This window comes from Vicugna pacos, chromosome 6 (assembly GCF_048564905.1).
Source record: "Vicugna pacos chromosome 6, VicPac4, whole genome shotgun sequence".
Lineage (NCBI taxonomy): Eukaryota > Metazoa > Chordata > Mammalia > Artiodactyla > Camelidae > Vicugna > Vicugna pacos.
The window spans coordinates 13,317,529-13,338,876 of NC_132992.1; the positions used below are offsets into that span (position 1 = coordinate 13,317,529).

The window sequence follows — 21,348 nt, forward strand, 5'->3', positions numbered from 1 at the left end:
TGCTTTCTCCTTTTTCACGTGCTTCAGTAATAACTCCCGCTATTAGCAGGTAATCAAGCTCCTTTCTGCCTTGTTAACTTCCCCAGTAGAACATGAGTTGGCCTGGCTGCCTTGAAAGTCTGTAACCAGGGTAGAGGGTAAGCCTGAGAGGTTTATAGGTTCCTAACAAGATAACAGGATGGCGCTCAACCCTCCTACAAACTCTGTGGAAATCAGACCTCGTAGGAAGCCCAGGAGCTTTACTAAAATAGGAGGGTGGCCTCAGGGTCAGATTTCTTGTCTTCACAGGTGCAGGATATTAAGCAATAAAGAACAAAAGGAGTGTTGAGCAAACAATATATAGATGTGGAGTACTGAACAACAGATGATAGAGAAATAGCGTGTCCCGGGAATCAGTGACAGTGGTCTCAAGAACAGCCTTCCCACAATCCCCTCTACACGCAGGTGGGAGAAAAACCTCTCCCAGTGGAGTCACTGGGTTTTGTTTCAGGAAGGGTTTTTCCTTCCAGAAGAGTCCTCCTTTCTGCTGTTTTACTTTAAATTTAGCCTAGGCAAACATTTAATGTTAATACCAGCCCCCTTCATTTTGGGGAGTGTTCTATATGTCTACATATTTAAAACTAATAAATCCACAAGGACTTCTTGGAGTATTAAAACTGTTTAGTGTGCTGACTATGGTAGCAAATACATGAACCTGCACAGGTGATAAAATTATAAAACTTAATGTACACAGATATACCAATGATTACAAGCAAAACTGGGGAAATCAGAATGTGATCTGTGGATTGTTTATATGTCAACAGCTTGCCTGTGATACTATGCTATAGTTTTGCAAAATATTACCATTGGGAGAAAATAAGAGATCCCTCTATGTTGTTTCTTACAACTACATGTAAATCTGCAATTACCTCACATTACAAATATTTTTTAAAATAATAGTAAGTCAAGCTCACAATCTGCTATATAAATAAACATAATATAAAATATATTCCTCCCTCCCCAACCTTGAAAAACGGAGGTCATAATCACCTGGAATTTCAAGTTCTCATTCCTAGGAGTTTTGCACAGTCGTGTGGCTACCCAAGGTCCCCGTCCGAGGTGCACCCCTCTTCTCCTCTTACCTCAGGCTCCACCCGCTGTGCACAAGATCCTGAGCCGCCCATCTGTGGCCCGCCTTCTAGCAGAACATGCAAGCTCCGTTCCTGCCCAGCCATCCCTCAAGAAGCCCCCCCTTCAGCCCCCTCAGGCAGGCTCTGAAAGCAGGCTCAGAGTCATATAAACGTGAAATTCTGGGGTTCTGGATGTTGGGAGTTAGTCTGCGGGGCGGGGTCTGGCCCTGCTAACTCTTCACACGTGCCAAGCCAAGCAGCACAGTCAGAACAGAGCACGGGGTGGGGGCAGGAACACAGGGCGCCACGCCCAGGACACGGGCCTCTCTTGTCAAAATCTAAAAGGGAGTCAATCATTATTACCGTTTTATAAAGAAGAAAATTGAGAATTACAGAAATTATGCCTCCTGCAACTGATAACTGGTAGTAGCAGGTTTCAAGCTAGATCTGCCAGAGTCCAGAGGCCTACTGGAAATCTGAGTAAAATGCCCATTTTACTGTCTTTAGGGAGTCCACAAAGGGCCTTCCTAACCCCTCACAGCTGTTGTAGTTATGAGCCAGATAAGTTGCCTTTATCAGGACTCCTAATCATTTAACAGGACAGATAATTATTGAGATTGAATTCAACTGGCATTCATTAAGAGCCTATCCCACTGTCCTTCAGACACTGCTCATTATTTGCAAGGCCAGCTCGTTAATCTTGATTAATTTAGGTGCTAAGGCTGCAACATTAAAAAAAGATGCTAAACTTAAATGTTATGCAGTCACCGATATAAAGAGTAATACTTTCGCAGGCACTCCTAAGACACTTCTAAGCATTTTTTTCACTATATTCATCTCTAGTTCTTAAAAAAATAGACTGATTAATAGGATGCTACACAAAATGAGCCCTCCCTTCCCCAGGCAGGAAGATGGAAAAGAGACAAAGAGGAAGGAGGCCAGCGGAAAGAAAGAGAAGTAAAGGAGAATAAGAGAAAGCTTAGAGTTTGAAATGCTTTCTAACTTGTCCACTGGGGCCATTCCAGGACCTCTCACTTCTAAACTTTAAAAGATGTCAGAGATACCTTTGCTCCCTCAGTCAGAACGTCCTTCAGGTGTCCCCAGTATCTCCTCCTGATGGAGTGGTTTACACATTGGGGAACTGACTTCACCCTACATCAAACTGAGTGAGCTGAGCAGTCCATCCTGCCAGATGAGCAAAGACAAATTCTTTTTCAAGCTCAGAGACAAAAATAAGTAGGAACCCCAGAAACAAGAAAGGAGGGAGACACCACAGAGCACCACATGTGACTGAGCAAGAGGCTTCTCCAGGCAGATCCCATCCTCTGCCTGTCTCCTGTTTGTAGAAAAACTTTAGCCTCCTAGGCTTTCCCTGAGTTCTAAAGAATAAATTTGATCAGACAAGTGAGAAATGTAGAAACAAAGGAAAATAGTTAAGCAGGACAAAATAATAGTTTGGCCACTAAACAAAGTCAAAGACTTTTAGTTACTCCTCAGATGCTATAGATATTATCCTGAGTCATATCCTTTGAGATGTTTGGCAGATACTGAAATGCCCACCAGGTGAAAGAAGTTAACTGTATGCTGACCAAAAGCACGTAGACCCAGACCAGTTGGAACCAGAAGGTAGATGGTATTGACTCCGGATGACCTCACTACCAACCAATCAGAAGAGTGTCCATGAGCTGATCACACACCCTGCAAGTCAGTCCCTCACCCTCCTTTAAAAACTTTTCCCTGAACTACTAGGGAGTTTGAGTCTTTTGAGCATTAGCCACCTGTCTCCTTGTTCGGTGCCTGCAATAAATGCTGCACTTTGCCTCACCACAACCTCGTATCAGTATCAGTAGATACCCGTATCAGTAGACTGGCTTTACTGCACACGAGCGAGTGGACCCAAGTTGGTTCAGTAACACATGGATATTTATCAGTATCTCTTCTACTGGTCATTTGTGGAGATGAGGCTGTAAGGAGAAAACATGTGGACTTTAGGGCACGGATTTGCAGAGCTTTTTCCAGCAGCCCAGAGGTATTTCTTTTCAGCATTCCATTTAGTGAAGGCTTTGGAGTTAGAAATCTCCAGGTGAGAAAAGTGTTACTTTAGTGCAGTAGAATCATACACATTTAGGAAATTATTCTCAGAATAATGTATTTAGTTGGCAGAATCCAGGAATGTTAAACTATTTAACAGATGTGAAGAGAGGTCACCTGCAATGTTTTTCCGAGTATAAAATATGCTGGAAGTGAATGAAATCAATGACAGGAGCTGGATCATGAAAGAGTAAATAAGTGCAGAGAGAAGTGGTACAACGCCAAGTGAGAGATCAGAGCAAAGGTCAGGAAGCAGGAATCCGGCGTTGCGTCACAGTGATGCAGAGATGAGTCTTCTAGACTGGACAGATGACTGCTGTAGTCCGCTGTCACAATGCCTCCTGTCTCCATACTGGCCTGCTATCTCCTACTCTCAACACAGCTGCCAACCCAGCAAGAGCTTTTTCCTAGCTACGTGAAAGTCAGTCATCATGCCCCACAGCCTTGCATGATCTGGCCCCTGGCTCTTTCTCCTCAATTATGTTTTCCACCATTCCTTCCCCTACTTTACTCCACTCTTCCACTCTGGTCTGCTTGCTACTCCACAAATATTTCGAGCATGCTCCCACTTCAACAACTTCTACCTTGTGCCTGGAATGCTCTTTTTCTATGTAGTCACATACCTCTCTCCCTCAGTTATTCAAGTCCCTATTCAAATGTCCCCGTCATCCAAGAAAACTTCCTTAACCACTCTATCCTGAATGGAACATACATTCATCTAAATTGCTCTCTCTCCTCCTACCCTTATTATTTCTCCACAGTAAGGGCTACTAACTGGTATCATGTTATTTTGTCTGTTTACTGTTGGAGAGCCATACGGGCTTTAAAATCCATGAAAGCAGGGACTTTGTTTTGGCTGCCTCTGTGCTCCTATGCCTACAACATACCCAACAGCATGTGGTAGTTGAAGCCCTTCACATGTTGAAATTCTAACCTCAATTTAATTGCATCTGGAGATACAGTCTTTAGGAGGTAATTAAGGTTAAATGAGGTCATAAGGGTGGAGCCCTAATATGACAGGAATGTGGTTTCATAAGAAAAGAAAGATCTCTGTCTTCCCCTTCCCTCTCCCTCTCTCCCTCCCTCCCTTTGCCCCTTCTCCCATGTGTGACTGAGCAAGAGACTTCTCCAGACAGACCCCTTCCTCTGTCTGCCTCCTCGGCTTCCCCCACCCCTTACTTCCTCTCTCCCTCTCCCCTCTCTTCCTCCCCTCCCTTCTTGCTACTCTATGAGGACACAGCAAGGTAGGTAGCCATCTGCCAGCCCGGAGGAGAGCTCTCACCAGAAAATGAATTGGCCAGTACCTTGATCCTGGATTTCCCAGCCTCCGAAACTGTAATAAATAAATGTTTTTACTTACGCCACCTGGCCTGTGGTATTTTGTTACTGAAATGACTAAGATAGTAGCCTTCTGATATTATCGTTCCACAAAATGTTAGAGCTTCTTTCCTGCTCCAGGAGTCTTTTGAGAATACTATCCTGAGTGAAACAAGATAGCAACTGGTGGGGTGGTAAATGGGGCCATTTCCTTTAGAGACACTGACTGTAAGTCACAATCTATCACTGAGGCAGCCAGCATAAGGCCCCATTATAAGTACCCCCTGAAGACGCATTATGGGGAGGGATGTCTAATTTCCCTCGGGACAAGCATCCAATTTTTAGAGTTATATTCTCACAGATGGGAGGGCTGCCCTCTGCTGTTTATACCAGTATCCTAAGACACTCCAGGAAAAGCATTTCAAATGGTTTCCATGATCATATATCACAGTATTTTTAAGCCAATGTGTTAATCTGCATTTTTCCCTACAAAGATTATGTAACAATTTTGTAGTCATAAAATATTAAAAATTAATTTTAAAAAGTAGGATACACATATACACATACATATATTATAACCAATGTTAAAAATACATGAGAAAAAAGCGTAACAGCAAATCATCAACAGTGGTCACCTTGGATGATGTTAGCTAATTCTTACTGAATATTTCCTGAAGCCAGGTGGCTTAGCTGGATGACTTCAGTTCATCTCACAGCAACTCTGTGGTATAGCTGCTATTAGCATCACCCCCACTTTACAACTTAAGAAACTGAAGCACAGACAAGTCAAGTCACATTTCCAAGGTCATACAGCTGTTTGATGGCACAGCTGGGACCTGAACCTAGTCAACTGGACTCTAAATCTGTGCTGCTGAACATACAGTGTGTTACTCCTTCTACTTCCTCACTTTTTATATGATAAGCATGTTGTACTTTTACAATTAAAACAAAAAATAAATTCTCCTTATTTCTTGTTCACTGTGTAGAAAAATAAAGTAATATTAAAGGATCAATAAACTAAATTCAAGGTGCTCTACAAAGTATACCCTAAAATTACAACCTGTTTTACAGAATTCTGCCTCACAAGAATAAAATTCCATTGCCCATTTCTTGCTGAGATTGTTTTTCGAGAACAGGCAACTGCATATGTCCTGAAGGACTGACCCATACCTTGGAAAGGCAGCCTGCTGTGACTGCATCCTGCAATCTGAATCATGATTTTCAAAAAAAATTAAGACTAGAAAAAGAAAACTACAGTGGCATGGTATGTGGGTTGAAAAAAAATTAATGTTGAAAGGGCCATTTTATCTTTGTGACATTATTATGCAATTCTATTTAAATTTTTAAAAAGTTTTCTGGGAGAAATACATCATTTAAAAAGTCCGGATTTTTTTTAAAGTCTGTATTTTTAAGTGTTGAAATTCTCTGAAAGAGATACTGAAAAATTAAACAAGAAAGGAAAACTTAAACAAGGCATCATGGTATCAACTGAAAAGAACTATAAGCCTTTTTAGAAAGAAATATGTAGAGAAAAGAGAACACTGAAATCTGTATATGTTGTATACTCTAAGAATTAGTGACTGTAAGTTCCATTTCATAGAAGACCTAGTTTGGTTATGCATCTAAGGAGAGCCATATTTTGGTTAAGTTCTGGTAATACAGCCAAAGTGATATTAAGCACTGCTACTGTCCATGAGGTTATCTGTCTCCACTGCATGCTTGGCACAATCTTAAGGAGGAAGTCAAAGAGTTTTTTAAGTTTACATTATAACATATCAATATTATTCATAAAGAAAAATATACATATATTAGAAATAAGATAGAAGTTTCAAAAATTCTTAAATATTTATTCAGAGTTGGAAAAGATAACATCTCATTAACTGTTGCTCAAAGATCACTGAATACGGTAAAGCCACACTTACTATTTAACTTGGAGGAAAGCCTCCTGCGTAGTGTCACTCAGCCACTTACCCACTATTTTAGGTATTTTCATGACTCATTTATTATATTTAAGTTAAGACAAATATGTTATAGATTCTCCTATAAATATACATACTCCTATACATCTTTTAACAGTACATAGTTAATAACGAACTTTCTCTTCTTTTTGCTGTTAATTTCTACGTTGACTTAATTGCACTCTTTAATAGCCACTTAAGTATGGGTATGGAACAAAATATTCCCAAATTACATGTTCTAAACTCTAGAAAACCAGCTTTGGTCAATTAAAGTGGATTCCTCCCTCTTGGATGTTGATAAGGTGTGCTTGTTTCATCAAATGTATAATTAAAAATTAATACTTTTAATCATGGACCATTTGTGATAATTCTTCAGGGTTCATCTCTCTACCACACTTATTAAGGCATATCTGAACAATCCATACGATTGAAATGTGGCTACACAAAAAGAATCCTAAAGTACACAGTAGGAAAAGAACTAAAGCTGAACTTTGACCCATGTCTTATTCTAGCTACAAAAATACTAATCTACAGAAATAGGATCTAATTAAGGAAGAAAGTCCTATGCATCACACTGAAGGATGATTTTATAAAATAATTTTGCTTGTTACATTAATATTTAAAATTTATATTCAACATTTAATAATCAATTGAATATATTTAGGAGAATTTTTTAGTCTTTTTATTTTAAAATATTTACACTTTTAAACGAAAGGATTTTTTTCTCCAAAATTTACTCTTAGTTGTCCATTTAAGAATATTCAGGGGCATCTGAACAACAAGAATGAAAAGCATTTCAGTAAAGATTTTTAATTTAATTCTAAGTGCAGTGGAAATGTCTTAAAATTTTATCATAAGATAATCAAAGTAGTAAGATTCACATTCTTAAATGATTATGGTGGTTGATGTATAGGGGAAGAGGTTAAAGAATGAAAGCAGAGAGACTGGTCAAAAGTTTCTCCCCTTTTCTGAGAAATGATGGTAGTATAGACTGGGGTGGTGGCTTTCAGATTTGAGAGAGGAATTGGATACAAAATGTACCTTAGAAGTAGAATCAACAGAACTTCCTAATGGGTTTGATGTGAGCCATGTAAGTCAGTGGAATGGGGTTTTGTCTGCTTTTGTGTTTTGATTGGGCAACTGAATGTATAACGATATCATTACTGAATTAAGAAGACTGAAGAGAGGGTAGAACTGGGAGACATCAAGAATTCTATTTCTACATATTAATTGTGAGTTGCTTATCAGCTATTTAGTTGAGCTTTCAAGTGAGCTGTTGGATATAAAAGTTTGGAACTGATAGGAGAGGTCAAAGCTGAAGATAGAAGTTTAGATTGATCAATATCAGATGATACTAAATCTATGGAACTAGAAGAAACAACCTAAGGAGTGGTAGTGAATGAAGAGAGAACTTTTAACTCCATCGAGATGCTCTCCTTCATGTGGGAGTCAAGTGGAGGAGGAAGAGCCTGTGAGGACACTGTCAACTGAAATAAAACGCACAACCCAAAAGTTGAGAGTTATGTTTTACTTGGCAGACTACCTGAGGACTAGAGCCCAGGACACAGCCTCTCATATCTCTCTAAGAGACTGTTCCAAAGGGGAAAGGCAGAAGCCAGGATACATAGGAGTTTTTGCAACAAGGACCAGGTAGTTGGAACATCAAAAGATTACTGTCAATTAAAAAAAAAACCCAGATATCCAAAATTAAGGAATTTAGCACTTTTCTATGCATGGGAAGGTGCAAAGGTCTGGCCTCACTGAACTCATTCCTTTGATATGCACGTAGCTATCTAGGGCCAGTGTCCTGTTCTTCCACATCCTGAGCTCCCTCAAGGGCCTGGTTGGGGGAGGCTGCAAAGGCTGGGCTTCCTATTTGTCTGCATCCTGAGTTCCCTCTGCTCACTGTCAGGGGGGTGGTGGTAGCAGCTATGACTGGATTGTCACAGAATTCTTTGTTTACTGATATGGCTGGCAATACTTATCACTCACAAGACAAACAAGTGGTAGCCAGTGAAGCAGGAGGAAAACAAGCATGTGCAGCATCACAGGGGGCAAGAGGAGAAAGCTTCTCCAGACACACTCACTAAAGTGATTATCTGAACCATAACTTCTATTGGCCCAAACCTGAAATGTGCTAGATATAGCAAAAAAGTTTTAAATAAAACCTGTATCAGATTAATTTTGTAAGTGGAGAAAAGAGAAAAAAAATCATTTGGGTAATGATTAAAGGGACATTTTCTTCCTTTATGGACCTGGTATTTATTAAGCAGAGGTTGACCTGGGACTTGTAAACCTGAGACCAAGAAGGAGGAAGTTGAGAAAGCTGTCCCCAAACCTCTCAGCGCTCCGGGATCTTGAAGAACTAACACAAAGGAACCATCTTCACTTGCAGAGCACTCGTCACTCTCAGGTCATGGCTTGGCCAACAAGTGCAAAGTGAAACATTAAGAAACATGAGAAAAAGGCAAACTGAAGAGAAAAAAAGGCAGGGGTTGTGAGACAGGAGTAGAGAGGAGTGCTCCCTGTCCTTCCCACCCCACCCCACTCAATTACCAGAGACATCTGCATGAAGTAACCAGACAGCAGACACCGTAAGGACAAACACAAATTATAAATAAGAGGCTTCCTTCTCTCTGTTGAAAGTAAAGGAAGAGATTTCCCTTTTTTTCTCCTTTTCCTTTGAGCATTTACTTTAGAAAACTTATCATTGTAAGTACTCTCTATTCTCTTTGAAATGCACATAAATCCCTTTGAAGAATAGATTAGCATTTTGTCAGCTTTACAAGCTAGGAATGTCCTTCTCAAGGACCTGGAGCCACCTTTTTGAAATGTTAACATCAAGATGAGAAAGCACCCCTACCTCCCAGTTTCTGTGAGAGAGTTGGGACCTAACATCCCTGTGCACTTGGCTTCAAGTTGCAAAACTACCTCCTGTCATAATGATACAAGTTCGGTTTTCCCAGGGACAAAACCAATTCAATACCACAGATAGCCACTCCAATTACCAAGTACAGTTAGAATGAACCATGTGTAATAAACGATGTTGTCAAGCTCTCTTACTTGAGGACTAATTATTGTTTATCTCAAAAACATGTATGTACTAGACTGTATCAACTTCAGTATATAAAAAGAGGAGATTTCTTTCGTCTTAGCAATCTCTCAGTGGACTTGAGGACCAAAGGGAACTTTTCTTTATATGGGTTATATCTATCAATATTTACTATACTAGAAAATAAGTTGAGAATTTAAAATACTTGTTATTTACTTTAAAATAATGATAATAAATCAATACATTTTAACATTAAAAATAGTTTTTGACAATCACCTATATTTTCAAAAAGTAGTGGGAAAAATTGTGACATTGTTTTACAATTTTGAAAACTCCTTAATGTCAAGCTTAATAGAAGACAACTACATTCTCATATCTGCTTCTGAATCGAATCTGTTTTAACAGATTGTTTTGGTTGAAGTATGTAAAAGAAAAAATTAGCCTCATACAGAAATATAGTTGGAAAAGGCAGTAGTATCTTAATAGCCTTTCAGATAATTATGGATATCCTTCTTTGACAGTATACCAGAATGCAACAGATGGCAGGGGTTTTTTTTTTTTTTTTTGGCTAGTTCCTATATGAAATATGAAGCCATATCACTGAACTTTTCATACCCCACTTTGTTAAAATCCATTGGTCCCTCTTACACTTTGAACAGGTCCTTTACTCATGCAGGACTCTGTAATATCATACATTGGTCATTTGTAAAATACTGGTTCATGAAGCTATGCAGATGTTCCAAAACTGACACATTTTATCATACAATGAAAAAAAATTGTACTTGTTATTATAGCCAAGGGCCTCATCAGAAAATTATCTAGGTTTTGGGAAACTGTCAAGTTCATGTGATATATGCCACAAGGTACTAGTGAAGTTTGATAAACTAAAGAACTATACAAATGCAATGTATTATTTTATCTTGCTGAGGTGTATTAATACTAATATCTTAGATGTATCCATGTTATAATAATCTGAACAAGTATAAAGATCCTAATAATGTATAATCCAATCTACAAATAATGTGATGTCTGTGTTTTGCTTCAAAATAATTCAGAGGAGGTGACGTGATGGTCAGTATATATAAAACAAGATTAGACAGCAGTTGAAAATTAATATTGTTGGGTGATGGGTACATGTAGGTTAATTCTATCGTTCCCTTTACCTGTATTATTTACTTTACTTGTATACATGTTAATTTATTGTAATAAATGTTAATATATAATTTGAACCTTTCAATAGAGTTATGGTTTTCCTTTTTGGGTCCTAATATGATTGATTAAGAACCAAATTTTTCTTTAATTTTATAGGTTAGACAACTGAAAACTAAAAAGAGACCTATTTTATAGTTACTATGAATTGTACAGAAATTGCAAGACAGTATGAAGCCTATACAAAGACTTCAGCAAGGGATCCCCTGAAACAAGTGACAACAGCCATTTACTGCAAGTAAGGGACAGTTACACAGACTCAGGGTTAGGTTTGGATGGAAAAATAAAAAACTACTGGAGAGTCTGCGTCTCCATATTTCTGACAGAGCTGAAGAAGCTGAGTAAGGAGAGAGATCACATTCACATAGCTTTTAGTACAGTATATTGTTATAATTATTCTATTTTATTATTGGTTATTGCAGTTAATCTCTTACTGCGCCTAATTTATAAATTAAACTTTATCATAGGTTTGTATGTATAGGAAACAATGTAGTATATATAGAATTTGGCACTATCAGCAGTTTCAGGCATCCACTGGGGGTCTTGGGGCACACTCCCCATGCATAAGGAGGGAATGCTGTATGGAATTTCAAGCATTTGAGACCAAATTTGAAAAGAAGACAACTGACATCTCACACTCAAAATAGCAAAGCTTGTTTTTGTTTTTGTTTTTGTCTTATTGGAAGGTTATTATCCATGCCTTCTAACTTTAATATAGAATTGATATAGTCAAAAGTATCAATAAAATGACGTGGGACAGAGAAAGGTTACTGATGCTCTTTAAAGTGTTCTCTGGAGGCACTGTAAGTTACAATTTTTCATACCTTTTAAAGTTTAATTGAAGTGTGTAAGTCAAAAGTGAATAGCTCTTGTTTATAATTTATGCACTTTTAAAAAAGTTCTTTAGTCTCCTTTAAGCTGAAATAGTTCGCCAGCATTTTTGTCTTTCATAATATTAATATTTTTAGAATCCAAATCGGTTATTTTGTAAAAATTTGGTCAAAAGACCAAAACTATGAAAAAAGAATCAAACAGGAGTTTCATTTTCATCCTGTTCCCAGCCTTATTTAGGTAACCATTTTTAAGAGTTTCTAGTTTATAATTCATGTATTTCTTTTTCTTTTTACTGAAGTAAGTGTATTTTTATTTTCTCTTCTTTCTTATACAAAAGTTAGCATGCTAGATATACCCTTTTATACAATGTAACAATATGGCTGGAAACACTTCATGTCAGTTTTGAGAGATCTTCCTCATTTAATTTTTGTCTGTAAATAACTCCATTGCGCAGTTATGCCATAGTTTATTCAATTATTCCCTATGGATGGGCATTAAGGTTGTTTCCAATTTCTGCCCTTATAAATAATACTGGGGTGAATAACCATGTGCATATTTTGTTTCATATTAGTAAAGATGTGCCTTCAGGGTGGATTCCTAGAAGAAAGATTATGTGGGTCAAAGGATACATGAATATGTGGTTTTATTAAACATTGACAAGTTCCTTTTTATAAGGGTTACATCATTTTGCAATTACCACCAGCAGTATGAGTGTTTCTGTACACTCTTACTAACAAACTGTTTACTTTTTGATAGATGAAAATAATATTATTTTAATTTGCATTTCTCTTGTTATAAATAAGTTGAGGATATATGTAATTTGCTTCTATATATAGTCTATTTCTGGATTTCATACTCTCTCTATTAGTCTATCTACTATCAACAGGATCTTGATGTTTTAATTATAGAGGCTTTATAGTACATTTTATTATCTGGTACTGTTAGGTCCCCTCATTGTTCTTTTTTTTAAACAGGATTTTCATAATTATAACCGTAATTTTATTTTTTCATATGAACCTTTGAATTAGTTTGCCTTGCTCTAGAAAAATGTGGGGAGTATTTCAGTTGGGATAGCATTAAATGGATGTGTTGATGTCTACATGTCGTTGACACATCCTGTCCAAAAAGAAGAAATGTCTTTTAATTTGCTCAAGTCTATTGCTGTGTCTTTCAAGACTATTATAATGTTTTTCTCATATGATTTTTGCACATTTTTGTTAGGTTTACTCCTGAGGATACTGCTTTTTTATTGTTAACCGAAAAAACTTTCTTTTTCATTCAATTTGTCAGGAATAACCCTACTTTGAACAACAGAAAACATCTACTACATTTCTCTAGGTGGTAAAATAATTTTACTTCATTAAAATAATTTTAATATTTCCTCAGGCAGATGGATACTTAGAGCTGAGTGGACACAAAATTCACATAATGAACTTGAGAAGACAAAATAGAGTGTCTACCTACCTTGAAAGTGAGTTCACTTTTTCCTAAGGGCCTTTTTAGATAATTTCTGTGTTAAACTGACACCTAGTGGCTCACTCTGGTATAGTAATTGGAAGAGAGACGTATCAATTCCGAGAATTAGGGACCACGTAGTTACTTTGCACGTTTGAATGTTAGATAATTTTATATATAATTAACTGTAACATAACCTATGACAAAAAACCCAATTAATAGATATTGAATAAAAATAATTGCTCTAAAAGTACAAGTTTTCCCTCTCAAATAAAAATTTAGAAATTTTTACCATTTCAGGTGTTTTACTAAATCACTGTAAGTCAAATTGATTTAACTTTAGTTCCCTGCCACCGTATGTAGCTGTAAAACATTTTGGAAACTAGAAAGTGAATTTAAATGGGTTTTGGAGGCAAACTTAGAATTTTGTTCCTGCTCCATCACAGCAAATTACACTTTCTGAATCTCTGGAAGACCAGTGTTTGGATGGACACACAGGACTTTTTTTTTTTCTGTTCCATATAAAATCTTTAGAGGGCAGAGTGAGGAGAATTCATAGGAAGAAAGATCCAAGTGAGATCAAGAATTCAGGAGAATGGAGCCAGAAGTGCTGAAAAGAGGAGAGCTCCCCAGACTCTCTCCCAATCGAGAATCCTCAGACAGAGGGCATTCCTTACTATGCCCGGGATGGGGTTTTATATCAATCTAAATCAAATCTCAAAAAAGTCAAGAGAATTTAACCAACATCTAATTTAATCACATATCACAAGTTCCTGATATAGTCAATGCTACAGAAATTTTGGCTCTCTTCCTTACTTCCTTTTTCTTAATGAATGAACTATAATAAACAAATACATTACTTGTTATCTTTGGTTATCATTTGCCTTGGAAAGCCAGAAAATTCATGTCAAAAAATTGAAGTATGAAAGTACAAATTTTGGAAGATGGTGGAAAACCACTGATGAGGAAGCCAATCCCGGTTTCTCATTCTATAGCATACACACAAATACACACACAGCAATTAAAGCTTACACTACATGAATCTTTAAAAGGAGAGGAAATTGAAGCATAATGAAGGGCTGCTAATTTTGGACAATGGGAAGTATTGTCAATAAGAACAGAGACTAATGAATGCAAAACACCTACTGTTTTATTTGTGAGATGGCCCAATATTCTGATTTAATTGTGAAACTGTCTATAATTGTTTAAGAAAAATTATTCTGACATATGTTAGCATGATAAGACTTTATTCAGGACTATTGCAATAGCTGTTAAGATTATCACAATAGGGGAGAGAAGTTGGGCTCAACTCCAAATACATCAAAGACAAATGGAAGTTCATAGCCAAGAAGCAGAGTGAGACCAGTGGATGGAAAATTAACCAAGAGACGTCAAGTGTAGTGGAATTCTTGCAAAACTAACTTAACAAGATTCTTGCTGAAGGAAGGTCAGGGTGATCAGATATCAAGGGTGGGTGGGGGATTCTCGCCAAACTGAGTTAGCAGGATTCTTGCTACAGCTGGACTCAACAGGCCACAGACAAGGCCCAAGGACAAGACCTGGATGACTCTTCTAGTGACTAACATTTGATCAAGGAGAGAGTCTCTGTCCTCAAACAAAGACTGTCACCATGGATGTCTAAACGGATGTTGCTCTAGAATTAAGAGGATCTTACACGATCCAGAATATGACCATGTATCCTAGGCTTATTTGTGAAAGACCATATTTTACTTTCAAAAGTATTTTTTTAAAAAAGGCATATCCTAAGAAGAGAGAAAAAGTCTCAATGTTATATGGCAAGAGGCCTCAGGCAGGAATACGGACAAGCATGAAGTCCTGAGTTCTATCCCCAATCCTGCCTGCGTCAGCCCCTACCTTAAGACATAAAATATCAAGTTTATAATCCACTATCAAAACTAACTTACTTATAAAAGAAAGACAAGCTCTTTTGTTTTCTATGGATCCTAAGACATCAGGGTGACATCTGGGGGACAGACAGTCCTAACAGGTCTAGTAAGGCAGTATAAATTTTTACCTAACCCCCACTTTAAAAGCTGTGAAGAAGTTGATAATTTTAAAGGAAAGTTGTGCCTCAACTGGGAAGAAAACACAATGCTTAACCCCAAAGACAAAATATTCAGGGGCTTCATAATTGAATTATTGGCTCCAGAGATACCACAAATACCACCAATGCCCATTTCTTTTCTTTCTTTCTTTTTTTTTAAATGGAGATACTGGGGATTGAACCCAAGACCTCATGCACACCAAGCATGTGCTCTACCACTTGAGCTATACCCTCTCCCCTCAGGATAGTTTTTAAAAGAGAGTATAATCATGGCTTTCATACAGATATAAAATGATCCTGTACCTAGGATTTTATCTAATTCACTAATTTAAAGAATTATTTTTATGAAATATAGTTGATGCACAATACTATACATAAGTTTCCAGTATACAACATAGTGATTCAGTTTTTGAAGGTTATACTCCACTTACAGTCATTATGAAAAATTGCCTATATTCCCTGTGCTGTACAGTAGCTTATTTGCTTTATACACAGTAGTTTATGCCTCTTAATCTTCTACCCCTTTCTTGCCCCCCTCCACTGGTAACCACTAGTTTGTTCTCTATATTTGTCTTTTTCTTTTTTCAAATTTTACTAGTTTGTTTTGTTTTTAGATTCCACATATAAGTGATATCATATAGTATTTTCTTTCTGACTTATTTCACTTACCTTAATACCTTCTGAGTCCATCCACGTTGTTGCAAATGGCAAAATTTCATTCTTTTTTATGGCTGAATCATATTCCAGTTAATGAGAGAACCAGTATGTTTCTATAACCTGTTCAAAAAAGAATTCAAATAATACACATATACAGTCAGGTAAGGAATGCTGAAACAGAATGGGTCAATAATCAATTACATTTCACCAGACACAACTAATTTTCATTTCTATAGATAAAATCATTTGTATTATCATTAATTTTCTACAACTAAAATTGCCAACAATATTGCAAGGCAGAGATCACTTGAAAAGGTGTGCATTTCAAAGTTTTTCATTAATTTTTTGGACACTCTTCAATCAATCAATAATTACTTATTAAACACCTACTATACACAATGCCAGACTAACTGAAGGGAAAAGAAAAGAACTCTATCTACACATAAGGAACTTAAATTATATTTGATAAAATGAGGGTAATGCCTAAGAGATTTTTTGTAATTTTAACAGATCCTTTGTAATTCCTTTCTTCCTTACTTCCTTCCATAAACAGTTATGGAGCACCTACTTGATACATAGTAAACATTCTCTAGGCACTTGGTAGTCAATGTGAAAGAGAGACAAGCTCCTTTTCTCCTGTGGTGTTTTTCTGTTTTCCTTCTAGTGGGGGAATGTAGACAATTAACAGGTAATTTTTAAAAATCCAGATTAATATTTCTTTTAATATTCTGACATTACAGTTCCTCAAATTTTTCTAAACTAATAACCTTTTCTTGTATGTCACAGGTCTCCACCTACAGTATAACATGCAGGTTCTGGTGTTTGATTGATTGTATTCAAACTTCGGCTCCACCTTTGGCAGGCCAGATTAATTTAATGTCCTTTTTTTTTTTCTTTACATCTTCATGTTTATTCTCTTGCAACTCATTGTAGTTATCACATTCCCAATTATGGTTTTCTCATTTGTATAGCTTTCTGCTTCTTTTCTATTAAGAGTAGAACTTCAATATTTCTTTTAGCATAGGTTGGCAGGCCAGATTAAATTAAGCAAGTTACTTAACTGTGCCTCAGCTTTCTTTTCTGTTAAATGGGTTTAGTAGTATCTACCTCACAGGACTGTGGTGAAGACTAAAGGGATATTACAACGTGTCTTATGACAAGAGTGCCTGATGCACAGTCAGTGCTCCATATATGCTAGCTATTGTTACTGATCGTATTGGTAACAATACTGCTATTGTCATTAGTATTATTATAAACTTGAATTTCATCGCCTCTTGGAAACGCTTGAGCCTTGAAATTTCTTTCTTTTGATTCAGTCTCAGAGAACATGTGAACAAGTATTGTTCATTCATTACACAATGCATATTAAATACGTGTCATATGCACAGCCATTATACTAAGCACTGTAGATCTAAATATAAGGAAGATACTTAAATGCACTAAAATAAATGCATAATCAGTTTGTGAAACTGCCAACAGTTAAACGTGACTAGAAAATAAGGTGTAAGATGGAAAGACTAAATGAAAGGTCAATGCAGAATGACAGAACTCAAACCATGAAAACATCTTCCAAATCAATATAGGAGACGGGAAACTTTTCCAAAGAAAATCAGGAGTCACTTAAATTTTTAAGCAGAAGAGTGACATAATCCAATTTGTGCTACTTATTGGAACTTGGAGAAAGAGAGAAGCTAGGACCTAGGTTAGGAGGTTGGCACAGTGGTCCAGGTGAGAAATGATGTCGACAGTGGCATGAGGAGAGGAAGGGGACAGATTTGAGAGACATCTAGAAAGATGGGTATCTCCAAACCTCACAAACCTCTGAGGGCAGACTGAGTCACACCACGGCATATTCTAATCTTGCTGGCTCCCAGACTCAGCTGCTCAGTAGGACTTCCCTTTCTCTGTAGAGCCCCTCCAAAATTATTTCTGCACATGCATCCCTGTGTCTTCAGGTCCCAGTCTGGGCCACAGCCTCAGTCCTGTGCCTGCACCCCAGCAGGAGGGGAGGTTGAGAAATCAGCATTTCCACCACTACAGTGAAGGAGGTTCAGAAGTTTGGCAGCTAAAAGGAATAAAAAATGTTTACAACAGTGAAAATTCTTCTTTATGTTTTTTCATATATCCTACATGTTTATAATGAATAGTATTACAAAATAAAAAAAATTTTTAATAAACTTTTTACACTGGAGTTTCTTTTACAGGTATTTTAACAACTGTCTGGTAGCACTTCCCCCTCTAGTGGACACAAAGAGGAAGTACACAGATAGATGAGGATTTTTTTTTTTTTTTTTTTTTTTTTTTTTGGTCTTCTGCCTTTCTGTAGCACACCGTTAAATGTTAAACCACCCAACTTCATAGATGGGTAAACTAGGACTGAGAGGTAAGAAACGGGATATGCCAAAGTCTTGTGTAAAAATTAATCAGGATATCTTGATACAGTCTTCTCTTTCAGTTACTCTCATACACTATAAAGGGCAGCATTATGGCGTGATTTGAGGGACATTCAGAATTCCTGCACCAACCCCTTGTTTTTTTAATAGAAGAAGAAGAATGGGCTAATTTGTAAGCTGGGTTCAGAAATCAGCCTATTTTCTAGTTGTCTGAACTTTGGCAACTGACTGAACTCTTCAGTTTTGGAAATAATAATAGCAGATTCCATAGGAATTGTTTGCAAGGAAGAAATGAGTTATTATTTGCAAAGAACAGAGAAAAGTTCTTGGTATCTTATAAGCACTAAGTGAGTGTTTATGGAAAAACATTAAGCAAGAAACAGGGTAGAGTTCTTTAAACTGGGTCAAACTTTGCTGACCTTCCAAAAGAGCTGATTAACTAACTGATCCTTCTCTGATAATGGTGAAATAGCTTAAATAGACCAAACAGCCACTAATTAAAGTTTCAAGATTTGAACACAATTATATAAGAAGAAAACACATTTGGAGATACTGGAGAACAACCAAAAGCAGGTAGAAACTAGAAGGACATCTACTCTAGAAAAACAGGAATTGCGCCCACTGCATTGAGGAATTTGTAGCTTCTTGCTGGAGGACAATCCCCAATCTGCACAGCAGCTCAGGGCAGCAGAATGCCAAAGCCTTACTGCTCTGACGCACCAGAGGCCAGAGCTCAGGATCTGGAGAGCAAAGAGGAAACTACAGAAAAGAGCTTGGAAGGGAAGAGCCATGTACGGTACGAGTCCTAAAATAATGCAACCAATATTGCCCTGAAATCCACCTGATCACTAAACTAATACTCATAGGGAGACCACAGAGGAACTAGTTAGGAGAAAAAAAAAGCTGGAAACTATAAATCTGAAGGAAATGTCAGCCACTGGCTGCAGAGGGACGGAGTATGGAGTTTGAGTTCAGCCAAGTTAACTGTTGATTGGAAAAAAAAAGTCACGCCTCCCTGAGTCTACCATGTGTCTACTATGTTATCATTCATAATGTCAGGTACCCAATAAAAATTCAATAGATATGCAAAGAAACAGAACTATGTGACCTATACTCAAAAACAGAGTCAAAATAAATCCAAATTGACATCACTCAAGATGGTACAATTAGCAGAGAAGTGTTTTTAAGTAACACATGTAAATAAAAGGAGAAATACTAAACAAAAATTGTTCCTCTTGGCTGTAACTGTTTCTCAGACTTCCCTTGTGTTTTGATAATCTTTGAAAATTTTGAGGAGTCCCAGTCAGGTATATTACAGGATGCCCTTCTTTTAGAAGTTGTCTGATGTTTTTATCGTAATTAGAAAGGAGTTATGGGTTTTGAGAAGAAAAATAACAGAGGTAAAGCGTTTTATTCATTCCATAATTTCAAGGGCACACACTGTTAACATGATTTATGACTACTGATGCTGACCCTAACCACCTGGCTGAAGTAATGTTTGTGAAGTTATTCCTTTTTCCTCCTTTCCAAACTGTGCTCTTTCGGAATTATGCTCTACCTCCTGGAGTCGGGGGTATTGACGTAAATCAGTCCGAATTCTTTTGGAAGGGAGATGTGTCTCTCTTCCTTCATTTACATATTAAATCATTTATTTACATCAGCATCAAATACTCATGAATTTTTATTTTATATTATGGATTACAACCCAATTCTACTTGCTTTATTTGTTACTGAAACTATTCTAGGTTTGGCCATTGAGAGTTCTTTCAGTTGGCTATATCAGTTTTCCAGGGCTACTGTAACAAGTTACCACTAAATTTAAAACAACAGAGATTTATTTCCTCACCATTCTGGAGGTCTGACGTCCAAAATCAGTCTCACTGAGCTTAAGAGTTTGCCAGCCTGTGCTCCCTCTGGTGGTGGAGAATCCATTCCTTGCCTCTTCCCATTCTGGTGGATGCCAGCAATCCAGGGCTTATGGCTGCTGCCTTCCCCCCTCCATGTCACATTGCCTCCCCTTCTCTGCGTCAGTGTCAAAGCTCCTTCTACCTCCCTCTTATAAGGATACATGTGATAGCATTAGGGTCCAACTGGGTTATCCAGGATCATCTTCCTTATTTAATAACTCTGCAAAGACCCCTTTTCCTTATAGGGTAACATTTCCAGGTTCCAGGGTTTAGAAACTGATACCATTGGGGGTTGTTATTCAATGTAACACAGTTCCTGTGGCCCTTTGACACACTCTCACCAATGTGGGTTGTGGTTTTTTTGTTTGCTTATTTGTTATAGCATTTCCTTACTTCCTGGCACTACAAGGTGCTCCAGCATACAGTTCTAGAATCAGGCATTTCTCCAAGGACCTCTGGTTCCTTTTTTGGAGAATGATACTAGAAACTATGATCTACATGCTAGGTATGTTCATTGCCACTGGGGTGTTGTTTCTTTTATGCCCTCTAAGCTAACAAAGAAATGTATGTGTGTGCACTAGCCCACATATATGCACACATCAGTAAACATTTCTAGTATCTAACCATCTGTATCCATATTGAGTTAAACATGAGTCCATACTGATACAATCTGCTACCACATGGACCATTCTAGCCACCTCCTCCCCTTGCTTACCTATAATATATTCCCACAAAAACAGTGAGAAACCTGGCTCCCCCCATCCACCAGTTAAACTATTTAATTCCAATATTCATGTATACCAGTATGAGCATTGTCAAAGTATATACCCCATGGGAAACAGATGTATCAGTTAGAATACAGTGCTTACGTGTAGTTCCTTTTGCCTTCAGTCTTACAGACACCATTTCCAAAGTTACTGAGGTTAGCACCTCTCCCTGGACCCCTAAGTGAGGTTGATTCATACACTTAAAATCTGGTTAGATTCTTTTGTCACAGTCTACGTCTCTTCCCGTGATTCCAAAACACCCTAAAAGATTTTGTACAATTTGCATACATTAAGGTTCACTACCTTTGTTGTAAAGTTCTGGGAGTTGTAACAAATACATAATGCCACCTGTCTACCATTACAGTAACATACAGAATGGTTTCACCATCCTAAACATCCCCTGTACTTCACCTAGTTTGGGTGATTATTTTTATAGACTTTGGTTTCTTCTGGTGTCTTGCTTTTTCCTGTTTTCTCTTGTTCTTAAGTGTCTTCAAGTGCAATTTCTTAAATTAAGTCTGTGTCTTGCAGCTC

General features: G+C 37.5%; 1 long non-coding RNA gene and 1 other non-coding gene across 2 annotated transcripts in view; both read right to left on the reverse strand.

The window, feature by feature from the left end:
- LOC140697076 (uncharacterized) overlaps window positions 1-17,797 on the reverse strand; it is a 39,619-nt gene extending 21,822 nt beyond the window's left edge. The window contains exons 1-2 of the long non-coding RNA XR_012073893.1: window positions 17,567-17,797; window positions 15,760-15,867 (exon numbers count right to left, since the gene is read on the reverse strand). This is a non-coding gene — a long non-coding RNA (uncharacterized lncRNA). The remainder of the gene's footprint in view (window positions 1-15,759; window positions 15,868-17,566) is intronic.
- On the reverse strand, window positions 15,252-15,327 carry TRNAT-GGU (transfer RNA threonine (anticodon GGU)). Its single transcript has one exon. It is a non-coding gene; the product is annotated as a tRNA-Thr (tRNA).
- Window positions 17,798-21,348: the final 3,551 nt, after the last annotated feature.